The sequence below is a fragment of the Macrobrachium nipponense genome, chromosome 17 (assembly GCF_015104395.2).
Source record: "Macrobrachium nipponense isolate FS-2020 chromosome 17, ASM1510439v2, whole genome shotgun sequence".
Taxonomy (NCBI): domain Eukaryota; kingdom Metazoa; phylum Arthropoda; class Malacostraca; order Decapoda; family Palaemonidae; genus Macrobrachium; species Macrobrachium nipponense.
Window position 1 is genome coordinate 84,354,808 of NC_087210.1, and position 14,322 is coordinate 84,369,129.

At 40.5% G+C, this 14,322-nt stretch overlaps 1 pseudogene; it reads left to right on the plus strand.

Annotated features, from left to right (window-relative positions):
- LOC135195974 (ribosome-releasing factor 2, mitochondrial-like) overlaps window positions 1-14,197 on the plus strand; it is a 35,086-nt pseudogene extending 20,889 nt beyond the window's left edge.
- Window positions 14,198-14,322: the final 125 nt, after the last annotated feature.

Genomic DNA, 14,322 nt, shown 5'->3' on the forward strand with positions numbered 1-14,322 from the left:
CTTTTTTTTTACTTACCATCATACGATCCTTAACATCATCAAGATTTTTTCCAGAGTAAGCAAACATTCAAAACTCAAAAAATAATACAAAGAAAGCTATCAGTAAAACTAATATGAGTTACAGATGCTAAAGCAAATTATCATCACTGAATTAATTAATCTATAAAAGTGATGACAACATTAACCCAGATATTTATGGAAAGCTTGACTGTGTAGATAAATTCCACTTTACCATACAGACACTAATAACAATAATACGTCAGGTGAAGTGAAAAGAATGCTGAACTAAACATACTAGAACTTCAAGGAACTACAGGAACCAAATATTCACAATGCTTACAGCTATGAATATTTAGGTATAGTATTTAAGTGATTAAAAGACATATGCATAAAACCACCACTAAAGTATAGAAAAAAGAAAGCTCTTTTGGAATTTATTTAAAGAAAAATTATATATATTGAGTATTCCTCCAGCAGATTTCGACACATATGAGTAATGACTTAAAAATGACTTGACTGCCACCAAAAGTGCTTTTGTGTTCCTGAATTCATGCCTGACCACATGGAAATGCTGTTTTGTAATGTGTTTGTTGGAGTGGTGACCACACAGGCATTTGTAAATTGATGGCTTTTTGCTGAAAAAAATGTAAAATTTATATTACTGTTACTTCCTTGTCTGAGCTCTTTTTTCATTATGCATTTAGCCATTTATTATACAATCCTTTTCAATTCAGTAAGACTTTTTATTGTAGTGTCTTACCGAACAATTATAGAGCCGTGATTTCACGAGCGGCAGGATACTAAATTAAAATTTATTTAGCGCGTCGGCGTCGCCAACACTGGTGGTGATGACGTCATCTCCGTCTCCAACTCGCGGGAGAACCAGGTACAACTGCCCAGGTGAATCCAATTCTTTTCCTGCCGGCGTCCGGTGAACATCGGTGGTCGGTGCGGTTGGATGACTTTGCTTCGCTTTTTTTTCTTGTGGGGGAGATTGATCTTCGGAATTGGTGAAGTACTCTTTTTTGGCGTTGTGGTTTATTTTGCTTTTTATTTAGGCGTTGCCATGTCGGATTCTAGTCCGTCGGGAGTTAGGTTTTGCATCTCAGATGTAAAACTAGATTATCCAAGTTAGAATATGATTCTCACACTAAATGTGTTAAGTGTAGGGGACAGGTTTGTTCAGCAGATCGAACATTGTAACGAGTGTAGTGATTGGACTGATTCTCAATGGAAGTTTTTAGTTCATACTCGGAGAAATTAGCTAAAGACAGAATTAGAAAAGCAGCGCTTAGGGAAAGTAGACTTAGCTCCGCTTCGCTCTTGCGATGCTTCTGTTCCTTCTGTTTCTCCTCCCAAATTGTTATGTCTCCTTTAACTACACCTCCTATTCCTCCTACTAATCCCCGCTTCTTCTGGCTTCCCGTGTAGTTTCTTCCGACACCATTGCCAGTCTGGAATCGAGGTTAGATCAGAAATTTTCGGTACTAGCGAATACGGTTTTTTGCAACTTGGTAATTCAGTTAAGACGTTTTTGGACGAAAGAAAGCGGCTTCAGGTAAGAGTGTAGTTGAGGGTGCGTCTGTCTGTCCTGACACGTCTCCCTAGACAAAGGTCACTGTCCAGCTCCCCCGCACCGGGAGAAAGACATACCGGAAGTCCAAGGGAGTCGATCGGGATTTGCCCACAGACAGGCGCCTCTCTTGTTGAGCCTGTTGCGCCTCAACAGGGCTCGGTTAAGCGTTGGAAAGGTGTTGCGGTCAGACGCCTTTCGAATGATTCAAGCGATTCGTCTCCGGTCGCTCGGCGCTCTTGCGAGATTCGCCCGTTTCCGCGTCCCTTAAAGAGGCGTTCAGGCGCCGATTCTTCGCCTCCTCCAGTCAAGCGGTATAATGGAGCCTGAGAGTAGGGTTGCGCCGCGGCCGTTAGCGGCTCGTTCGTCGCCTCAATCTGTGCCTTTTTCGGCTCCATCTACTAGTAGAAGATTGTGGTTTTAGCGCTGTAGCTAGCAGTTTCTAAGGGTGTTTCTTTAGGCGCTTTTTTCGTCTGTTACGCCTGATGCGCCTGTTTCGCCTCGAATTTCGGCGGCTGCCTCCGAGCGAGGCGCAAGTAGTTTTTCCGCCTCCTGCTGAACATTTAGGCTCTTCCAAGCCTACGTTAACTGTTTTTGATTCGTCTCTGGCGCCTTTGCGCAAGCAGTTAGAGATGTTAACCAACTGGATGAATGAGTCCAAGGGGGTGGTTTCGAAAACCGGTTCAGATCCGGTTGTAGTTCCTCTACTTCTTCGGCGGTATCGGAGAATGAAGAAGAAGTAGAGGAGGAGGATTCACATCACCTCTCGTGTTATTCACGTCTCCTTAGATTTCTTCTGGTATCTTATCCAGATTATTTGAGAAAGCGGCCCCGCGCATCCCAACTTCGACTTTTTTGATGAGGAGGAAAACTTCACCCGCCCTCTCCTCCCAAAACTTGTTCTATCTAAAGCGGTTTAGACATTCGTTGAAAGAGACGGAGAAATGGATGTCTATGAAAAGAGACTTAGGGAAGGCTCTTTTGCTTACCCTCCCTCTAAGTTGCTTCGTAAGAGGTATAGGTTTTATGTAACTGGGGAAGCTCCTTTCTCTGGGAGTTTCTGCCTCCTCCAGGGAGACTTCTCCAGTTTAATCGACTCCTCTAGAAGATCTGCTTTCGCCGCAGCGAAAGTTTCTTCTTTACAGCGCCTGAGTTGGACCACGTTGTAAAGAATCAATTAAACTTTTGGAAGTATTTAGCTTCCTTGATTGGACTATTGGCGCTTTAGCGGCCAAGATCGAAGACTGTCCTTCTCTTTCAGGAGTTAGCGGAGGATTGGATTGGTGTTTCTGTCCTGTGCTGACAAATCCATTAGGGATGGATGTGATGAGTTAGCTTCGCTCATCGCCTTTGGTACCCTTAAGAAAAGGCAACTTTGGTGCTCCTTTGCTTCTAAAAGGGTTACGTCCCAACAGAAGTCTGCTCTCGTTGTTTGCTCCTTTTGTGAAAGATAACCTCTTTCCAGACGATGTAGTGTTGTCAATTTCGTCTGCGCTAGATAAGAAATCTACTTCGGATTTACTGGCACAGTCTACTAAGAGACCTAAAGCTCCTGTGGAGACTGTTCCTTCAGTTTCTCCTCTGGCCCCAAGCGCCTTTTCGAGGGAGAAACCCAAGCGCTTCTTTTCTTTCGGCCGAAGTCGAATTTGCGACCTCAGTCTAAGGCTCGGCCAAGGTTCAACAAAACCTTCCAAATGAAAGCTCGGTTCTTCATGCACCAGTGAGAGCCAGGCTGGCGCTGTTTTGGGAGGAATGGGAAAACAGAGGAGCAGAAGCCTGGGTAGTGCAAGTACTCAAGTTCGGCTATCGTATTCCTCTCCACCTCCCTCGCTCTCACCTGTGCCAATTCCATTCCAGGCATACTCTCCGGGCTCAGACAAATTTCTGGCGCTAGCCGCAGAAGTGGAAGCGCTTGTTCTCAAAGAAGCGATAGAACAGATAGAAGGGGATTTTCCTCCAGGCTTTTACAATCGCCTTTTTGTAGTTCCCCACCCAAGTCATCAGGGGCTGGAGGCCGGTTTTGGATGTGAGCTCCCTGAACTTGCATGTCCAGAAAACAAAATTTCATATGGAGACCACTCGGTCGGTTCTGGAGTCCATCAGACAGGGGGATTGGATGGTCTCTCTGACATGCAAGACGCTTATTTTCACATTCCGATACATCGCGAATCTCGGAAGTACCTGAGGTTCATGTTCGAAGGCAAGGTGTTTCAGTTTCGGGCGCTTTGCTTCGGACTAGCGACCGCTCCTCAAGTTTTCACCAGGGTTCTATCCCCGATAGGAAGCTGGCTGCACATATTAGGAGTAAGAATCTCCCTCTATCTGGACGATTGGCTTCTCCGTCGGAATCAGAGAGTCGGTGCATGAAGGACCTTGGAACAACTCTGGATCTTGCCAGAAAGTTAGGAATTCTGGTCAACAAACAGAAGTCCCAGTTGGTTCCATCTCAGAGCATCCTTTATTTGGGGATGATTCTGAATGCTCAAGTTTTTTCGGGCTTTTCTGTCCCCGAAGAGGGTTCAAGGCTGTCTGGAGACAGTTCAGGCAGTTCTTGGACAAAAGGTAAGTTTCTGCCAATCAGTGGATGAGGCTCCTGGGTCAAATTGACGTCAGTGGGAGAAATTTGTGACGTTGGGAAGACTGCACATGAGACCTCTGCAGTTTTTCCTGAGAGCCTCTTGGTGCAGGAAGACACAACCAGACTCGATTACCTTTCCTGTCACAGATCAAATAAAAGAATGGACCTAAGGTGGTGGCTCTCTCAAGCAGGTTGGAAGAAGGGTTAGATTTACGACCCATCCTCCCGAACCTACAGTTCTTTTCCGACGCATCGGACACAGGTTGGGGAGCCCTACTGAGAAATCAACGACTTCAGGAGCTTGGTCGGAGAAGGAGAAGAAGTTCCACATAAATGTAAAGAACTGTTAGCAATTTTCTTGGGGCTCAGACAGTTTCGGAGCTTAGTAGAAGGTCGAGTAGTGGCAGTGCATTCCGACAACTCCACGGCTCTCTCGTACGTGCGGAAACAGGGGGGGTGGACTCAGTCTTTCTCTCGTACGAAGTAGCCAAGGATCTCCTCCTGTGGTCAAACAAAGCAAAGGTTCAGCTAGTCCCGAGATTTGTTCCGGGAAAGATGAACGTCCTGGCGGACGAGTTAAGTCGTCAACAGCAAGTGTTACCTCTGGAGTGGACTTTGGACAACAAGATTTGTCAGAAACTTGGCGCCTTTGGGGACGACCGTCAATAGACCTGTTTCGCGACATCAAGAACAACCGTCTTCCTCTCTTTTGGTTCGCAGTCCCAGATCCCTCTTTAGCTTGGTCGGTGGATCGCAATGCTGTTGGATTGGTCGGGTCTGGAGCTTATGGCATTCCTCCGTTCGGATCTAATAAGAGAGGTGCTGAACAAGTTTCATGTCGCACAGCAATGTAACGCTAACGTTAATCGCTCCCTTTGCCCAGGAAAGAGTGGTTCCCGGACCTTCTCCAGTTGTTAGTAGACTTCCCCAGACTTCTTCCTCCAGAGAAGTGGCTTCTCAAACAACCTCACTTCAGAGGTTCCACCAAAACTTGTCCGCTCTAGCTCTGACAGGGTTCAGACTGTCCGGAATCTTGTCAGAGCGAAAGGATTTTCAAGAAGAGCTGCAGAAGCTATCGCTCGTGTAGGAGAGAGTCTTCTAACAAACTCTCATCAAGGAAGTGGAGAATCTTCAGAGAGTGGTGTAGAAGTGCTAAAGTCTCACTTCTGCGACCTCTTTAACAGAAATAGCAGATTTTCTTCTATTTAGACACTCTAAGAAACTGGCTCCTTCGACGATCAGAGGATATAGAGCCATGCTCTCTTGGTTTTTCGACATCGAGGTTTGGATATTTCCTCCAATTCAGATCTGTCGGACCTCATTAGGTCTTTCGAAACCACTAAGCTCCCGCAAGATACAGTGGCTTGGAACTTAGATGTGGTGCTTAAGTTCCTCATGGGGCCACCGTTTGAGCCTTTGAAGTCAGCTTCACTCAGGAACTTGACTAAGAAGGCACTCTTTCTTATTGCACTAGCTTCGGCTAAGCGTGTCAGCGAATTGCACGCTATAGACAAATAGAGTCGGTTTCTCTCAAGGCATGCTGTATTTTCGGTATCTTTGACCTTTCTAGCCAAAAATGAGAATCCTTCTAATCCTTGGCCGAGGAGTTTTGTGGTAAGAAACTTATCTGATTTGGTTGGACATGAGGAGGAAGAAAGGCTCTTATGTCCAGTCAGGGCTATTAAGCAGTATCTGTTTGCCACGAAGGGTATTAGAGGACATTCTTCTAAGCTCTGGACCTCGGTTCAAAATCCCTCTCGTCCTCTTTCTAAGAAATGCTATATCGTTCTTTTATTAGAGAGCTTATCAGGGAAGCTCACTCGCAGTCCGAGAACGACAATCTTTCCGTTCTGAGAGTTAAAGCTCACGAGGTTAGAGCAGTGGCAACTTCTTTAGCATTCAGAAAGAATTTATCTTTAGCTTCGATTCTTCAGAGCACGTTCTGGAGATAGAATTCGGTTTTTGCGTGTCATTATCTCAAAGAGATAGAAACGGTTTTCGAGAATTGTAAAACGTTAGGTCCGGTGGCGGTTTCTGGCATGGTGTTGGGGGAAACGGCACAGGGGTCGTCACCTCTATGCTAACTTTTCACCTTGAATAGGTTGTCGAGTTCAAGGGAAGCTGGGGGTACTGAGTACCGGGGCCCATATCTCACCAGTCTGTTAGGTCAGATTTTACAATGCTTGGGTATATATGTTTTTAAATCTGGTGTTGGTGACAAATGTTTTGTATGATTGAATTTCTGGTCTGAGCCCAGGGCAAGGGCAATCTTTGTTGTTACTATCCTCCGTCAGTCAGCCTTGACTCGCTTGAACTACGGAAGGATTCCACCTCCTGTAGAGGCTAACTTTGGTCAATTCCAATTCCTCTACAATAGTAAGAAGAGCACCGACCAGAGCAGTAACAGTCTGCTGTAGCTCTCTTACAAGGTAAGGTACGACACCTTGAGTGTTTACTGGTATTGCAATAACTGTAACCATTTAAAAATACTAGTGGTCCACTGAATCCCTACCTTCCCATAAATGTGTAATCAGCTCTATAATTGTTCGGTAAGACACTACAATAAAAATGAAATTTTCATTATTAAAATATGAAGTTTTATTGTATACTTACCGAACAATTATGATTTATACCCACCCTCCTCCTTAGGTGACGGACGGGCAGAAAGAATTGGATTCACTGGGCAGTTGTACCTGGTTCTCCCGCGAGTGGAGGGAGATGACGTCATCACCACCAGTGTTGGTGGCGACGACGACGCGCTAAATTTGAATTTAGTATCCTGCCGCTCGTGGAATCACGGCCTTCTATAATTGTTCGGTAAGTATACAATAAAACTTCATTTTAATAATGAAAATTTCATTTTTTTTTCCACATTAGACTTTTCCATTTATTTCCAGGGGCAAACGAATATATAATGTCAACAGTGAGGTTGTGGAAAAAATTGGACGTGTCATGATAGCGTATGCTGATGAGTTCAAAGAAGTTGGCAGCATTAAGTCTGGAAACATTGTAGTTGTCACAGGACTTAAGGTAGGCTGAGTTAAATGAAAACTGGAATTTATGTCAAAATTCTCTCATACAAATTTGTTTCATTTTGTGCCTCATTGTTGGCTGTTTTTTTTCCAACTCATCATTAACATACCTTTTATGTATGTTAAGGTTTTTTTGTGGCATTCTTTCCTTCTTATTTTACTTCCAGATTTGCAAGGTCAAGATAGTTTTATGTTGTATATGCATGGTGTATAAAAAATGTTAAAGTTTCTGACCCATCTCCAGTTTTATGTATTGGTTCTTGCCTCTCTTGCAGCAATAATAAGTGCTGTTTAACTGGTATTATTGTGTATTGTCTTCTCATTAAAATGTATTTTTTCCACCTACAAATACATGTTACTTTCCATATCTTGAAATCTAGGTTTTTTGTATTGCATCTTGATGCTATAAACCCATTGTTCCTGGCAGGAGTATAATAAGGTTTTGAAAGCCCTCATTACACTGACGTTTAATTTCGCCACAAACCCATCACTTTTTTATACCCAATTTTTGTAATCTCCAGTGTCCTACTCATTGCAGCCATTAGTTTTAACTGACAGAAAAATAGTTAGTATCTCTATGCAAGTACTACATAGAACCACAGGTATACAACCATCACCAATGTCACTTTTCATGTGTTTGCTTAAGCAAAATGGAGCCTTCTGATGAATCTGCAAAGGAATGTTTGTCAAAACACCCATTCATGGCTAGATGGACCACAAACTCTATTTGGCCTGGGTAAACCACCTGCTCTTAGAAGAAGGAAATGTGCCCTATGTCTATTATCCACAGTTATAGGAGCAGCTGAAGTAGAAGAATTTCTACAACAGAGGGTAAAATTTCTACTCTGCACAATGGAGCACACAATAAGGGACATCATGGTAAGGTCCACACTCAGGTAGATTGACCTTCATAAGGAGTCTAGGCCTGATTTGTACAAGTTAATTGGAAGACCCCAATAGTGATACAGGCCATTTGCCCAGGTACCTTAGCAATCTGATACTTTGCCTTTGCTGCAAATTGGAGCTGGGAAGAATATTTTAAGTAAAAACTCAAAGATTTATGCCAGCCCAAGACAAGGGCCCCTGCACTCGAGCACCTTACTTTGCAGCATGAACCATAGAAGTATCCTTGCAGACTAAAGGGTGGTGACCTGAAAGTACATGACTTTGACACTTGAAAGTCATACGTCGAAAATAAGTAACGAATGGTAGCTACCGTCTCCATCTGAAAGAGTGTTCAAGTGTTAACAGGAGACATAGATTTGACAGTTTGATGTTGATGATGGATCGTCAGTCTCCTGAGGCCTTATGGATTACAAATAGCCAACTGTAGTAGCCTTTTAGATTTTTGTATACATCCTTTATGACCCATTGTCCTTATCATCAACCTCACCTCATTGTTAGACACAAGGAACTTCTCTAAGTTCTGTAAGTTGGAGTCAGGCTGAATCAAAACTACTGACAATGGAGGGCTGTCTTCAATACATTCTTTTGTTCTTAGTTACCTTTAGTCTCTCTCTCTCTCTCTCTCTCTCTCTCTCTCTCTCTCTCTCTCTCTCTCTCTCTCTCTCTCTCTCTCTCTCTCTCTCTCTACAAGCACAGAACATTATATCAATCATCCACATATATTAAAACTTCTGTTTTATGATCTTTGTCAGTGTTATTGTTTTCTTAGTTATGTATTCACTTTGTTTCAGCTGAGCCCAATTTTGGCTGAAGTACTGTAACCCTTCCTTGTATTTCCCTCTGTCAGATGTGCAGACAATCAAGCTGGATTCTTCTGCTTTTGAATGTTTATGGAAAGGAATCTGAAACATCTAAAAGCATTTGCAAATTGATAGGTTTACATTGCCAAAACAAATGAAATTTGAATGAAAAACTAATGCAATTCAGTATTTGTAACTGTTCTAGATTTACCTTCTCTTCATTTTAGCAGGAGGAAAATTTTTTTACCCCAAAACAGTATCATGTTTAAGCATAGTAATTCTCAACAGGAAACTAGAACTGGAGATACATTAGTTGTAAGTCAGTCTGTAGCCAAGAGTGTGAAGAAGGAAGCATTGAGGAACAAGACAGAAGTGCCTTTGTTAATGGGCTTGCAGATTCCTGATCCAGTTTTCTTCTGTTCAATAGGTATGGCATTTTGCATCCAATTTCAGTTTATGTTCATACTATGTCAGGCTGAACAAAGGATTATCTTGGTTAAGGTTGCTGTGAGACAAATCATTACCACTCTTCTAGTCTATAATGTTGTTACATTTGTTTATTTTATGTATTTTCAGAGGCACCATCTCTTTCCCAGACTAAACTTCTTGAAGAAGCATTAGATCAATTGCAGAAAGAAGATCCAAGCTTGAGAGTGACTGCCGATGAAGATACAGGACAAACAGTTCTTTCTGGTTAGGCATTTCAAATGTTTATGTGACAGGGTGCTTGTGTACTAAACATTTATGTAATCTGTTTTCATGGATTTTTCATTGTAGTTTCTATGTCTAGGCCACCAATGATGATGTAAATAAAATAATTTATGAACCCATAGATATATGAAAATAAGATTCCTAAACTGGGTGAATCCTTCTACATCTTTACTGGGAAACATTTAACCTTTGACAGCGCATCCCTTTTCTGCATCTAAACAAAACTTTTATCATGTATTTAATTACTTGTGCAAGGGGGAGAAGGGGAAAAGTATTACTTCATCATGGTAACATTTAAAATCTTGTATTATAGTGGTAATGTAAGCAAACTGTAATCATATACAAAAGTATTATGACCATATTTCAAGAATTAGTAATAAGGGCTTACTTAAAATTTGCTTATGAACCTCATCAATGCAGGAATGGGAGAACTACACCTAGATATCATCAGAGATCGCATTCACAAAGAGTACCAAGGTGGAAGCAGAGCTAGGGCCACTGCAAGTAGCATATAAGGAAACCTGCAGGGTCATCTAATATTCATACTTCTGATATAAACAAGACAATTGTAAGAAAGTAGAACTGAGGTGAAACATATTAGATTAATATTAAAATGAAAAATATAATTGTTTTCATCACAAACCAGTTTCTGTGTAATCCATTGATACTTCACTTAAGAACAAGAATCCTTTCAGTTGACCTTTTTTTCAAATTCTTTAAATTTTCACTTCTCATTTAAGAATTAAATCCTTTGAGCAAGTCTTATGAAAGTGGAGATGGGACTCGGTAGCTTCATTAAACTAATTGTAATGTTAATATTATCAACCTGTTCCAGGGGATGCTAACCAGCGTGTTAAGATAACACTCTCTATAGAACCAGAAAACTATTATAAACATAAGTCTGTTGCTCTGGGAAGGACAAAAGAAAATCAGGAGGTAAGTAGCAATATTTTTTTTTTATACTACAATTCAAGTGTAGGTATTATGAATTACATTCCTACTTGCCTTTACTGTATAGTAAACTTTGAATAATAAAGTTTAATAACATAACTTTTTTTCCAATGTTGATATTCTAAACAATAGTGGCTGGGATGGATTTAAGCAGTCTACTTTATTTCTTGAACATTTTTTAACTGTTTTTGTAAAAAAGCCTTAAAAATGTTTTTATCATGGTTGACATAATAGTTTAAAGGTTAACCAGGAAAGTTCTACAGAAACCAGGAAGCCTTGTTAATGCATGAATTATGTTCTACCACATAAAAGGTAACACATTTTTATCTGGTATGTAATGTACATAAATGATTTCCTGTAATGGATTAGATTTCTTTTGACCTCTTCCTATTCATTCATATCTTGTTCAATTTCTACCTGAATTTTCACTTGGTCAGAGTTCTCGTTTGTATTGTCTCTCTCCAGGATTTCCCAAGCCCTCCCAACACCTGTATCATGCAGCTTCCTATTTGAGCACTTTGGAAAACCAAATGCACTTCTTTCCTTGTTAACACCAAAACTTTACTAAGTATGTACTCCATTTGCAATATAATTTTGCTGAAAAACTCAGCATTCTGTTGTCACACTTTTCAGAATCCCCTTCATTTTCTTGGTAATAGCCCAAGACTTACTAATGCATCATAACTTTTTTGCTGTTCAACCTTTCCATTGTATATTCCCATTTTTTGGGTTTTATCACCTTTTTTATGTTTCCAAACTCTTGTATGAGTTTTGAGTAGTATATTTATGATTAAAAGTTCCCATTTTTACTTACATATTTGCAGAATTTAAGTTCAATTCGCCGCCATATCATGAATGCTGTTAATCAAGGAGTGAGTTCAGCACTGAACAGTGGGCCTGTTTTAGGCTTTCCAGTGGTCGATGTAAAAGTGAGCCTTCATGGCTAGAAACCGGCCATAAAACTTCTGAGACAATAGTTGCAGCAACTGCTGCACAATGTGTTCATCAGGTAACATTGGAGCATAGACATTTTACAGATTTATAATTAATATGAATTAGTTATTTCCTTTTTGTTAAATATTTTTTACACTTAGAAAAGGGGTTTGAATGCTGTAAACAGAAAATAGTAGATTAACAAATAATATACATGCAGACACCTTTATTTATTAGACTGAAAAATAATCTTCCCTAATGTTATATGTAACGTGCAGGGAATAAAAAATACATCATTTACTTGCATTTCAGTGTTTTATGTTATTTCCAGTTGTTACAAAAATCAGACTGTCAGTTGATGGAACCTTTCATGGAACTAGAGATCATTACTGATGAAACCAACTCATCATCAGTAATTGCAGACATAACTCGAAGACGAGGAAACATCGTGAGAATCAGTCACCGTCAAGACTCAAAGGTAAGCCTTGTAAAAAATATTATTAATTGTGTATGCCTTACATTCCTGACCCAGATGTTCCCAAAATTTACCAGGCATTAGCTGACAAACAGAGGAAGGTAGGTAGCCTCACATGTATATTTCTTTGTACATGACTACTATATGATGGTATGGCACAGCCATTATATAAAGCAGAAGGACCAGAGGTAGCTTTAAATCATAGAGACCTCTCAGTATGTGAAGAGATGCAGTGATGCTACTGGACCGTGGAGACTTCAGAGTTGTGATGGCTTTCGGAAAGAGGGTGAGATAGCATGCAGTGAGGTGGCACTCACAGGTACATGAGCGTTAGTGATGAGTGGTAAGCAGTGGGTGACATGAACCTCTATACTTGTCAACATCACTTGTAGGCTATTAGGGAAAGGCACCCTCTTACAAAAATGAGTTGAATGGCAATGAGGTTTTGGTGCTGAAGGGATATCCTGTGAGATTTATCATCTTCTGTTAGATACGAATGTAATACGTAGACTTTTAATTCTATAAAATTCAGGGACTTATGCAACTTTCATAGTTTTCCCCAAACCCATAGATGGCGCCACAGAGCCTTCAGATGCAGAGGAAATAAAGAATTTCACTTGTAAGCACTTTAGGATTTAGGGTTCTTAATGGATCAGGGATTTGTTTCAAATAAAAAATGTAAGAAACTAGTACGTACACGTATTAGTATGTATTACATTTAATAATCAATAATTCATTTAACATTTCTTGCTTTTCAGGTAATAAATGCCGAGTGCCCTTTAGCGGAGCTTGTAGGATATTCAACAGCTTTACGAACAATTACGTCTGGCACAGCAGTTTTCAGCATGGAGCTTTCAAGTTATAGATTGATGAGTACACATGACCAAGCAGTAGCAATTGAAAGAGTGACTGGATTTTGATTTGTATGTGTAAAATAAAATATATTGTGTACAGATTTGATTTGTATATGTAAAATATATTGTGTACAGACATTAACTTTTTATTTGCATTAAAATGGGATGGGTCGTGTGGCAGTCTAGTTTGTCATCTTGTCTTGAAGTGAAATTATTTCTCTTCACGTTGTTTGCTTAAACTCGCGTTAGGTCAAGGTCTTTACAAATTCTTTTTCTTCATTATTTTTTAGGCCTTCTATGAGTCTTTGCCCTGCTACTTCCACATACTGTATGGGGTCAAGCATTTGTATAGAAACATCCGAGTTAATGACAGAAATGGCAAGATGGGGAAAAAGGATCCAAGCCTAGAAGAAGAATCTGGTTATTAGTATACTTTACTGATTAAATTCTATTTGGACAGCCACAATATAATCCTAAAAAAATAAAGCAATCTACATAGTGATATTAAAAATTTCATCTCTTTCTCAAGGTCTTGTCTTACTACTGACATCCATCATTAGTGTCTTTATGATGGTAAATGTGAAATTAGTTCTACACTCTTTGTCTTATGGAATTCCTGTTTGGACTGTCTCCATTTATGGCGTATGCTATGATTACCTGGCCCTTCCACAATTATCTCAAACTCTTGATACACTTGCCACTGTTTAGATCTTGTGTTATGGTACAGTATCATGAGTAGCTCAATCACTGTAGTAACCCTTATATTCATATAATCACTGTAGTAACCCTTATATTCATATAAGGCTTATTAAATTGCTGGTCTTAGTACTATTTCAAATTCCTTCTCAAAGTCCAGAAATATGTAACATAATCTCTTCTGAATTCTTCTCTTCCTGTCGGCTGCCTCATTATACAGATCAGACTGCTCCTCTTGTTTATCTCTGACATGAAGCCAAACTGACGATAATATGTTTCAATAATTTATCACAGCAAATCTTCCACACTCCTCCAATATTTTTAGCGTCAATAACTTCATCATTGCGACACCAGCAAGAACTAATCAATCAATCTCCAATATTTTCATAGCATGCTTGAGCAATATTACTCCTCTTATGTGTTCCTGCATTGTGGTGCATTTCCATTCCCTCAGTATCATGCTCTTTTCCTACTTAAGGTTGTATCCCTTCACTTGTTTTATTTTCATGTCTTCTAAGCAGCTCACTGACAACAGCGTTTCCTGCTGCTTTATCAACTTACATGTTATTCCTGAAAGTCCTGCGCCTTTTCCACATTTCATCTTCCAAAGGGCCTGCTTATCCGCTTTAAGGCCTGTCCACAAGACCGGGCCTGATCGGCAGACCTCCCCTCTAACGGGCAAACCATCAAATTGCCCGATGGGTCTTGTAGCAAAATCACCATGGTGGTGCCTGATGGCTTGAGCTTCAACTCTAGCAGACGTACGTTAACCATATACATATCTTTTACTGAGCCATTCTTTGCACCATATTC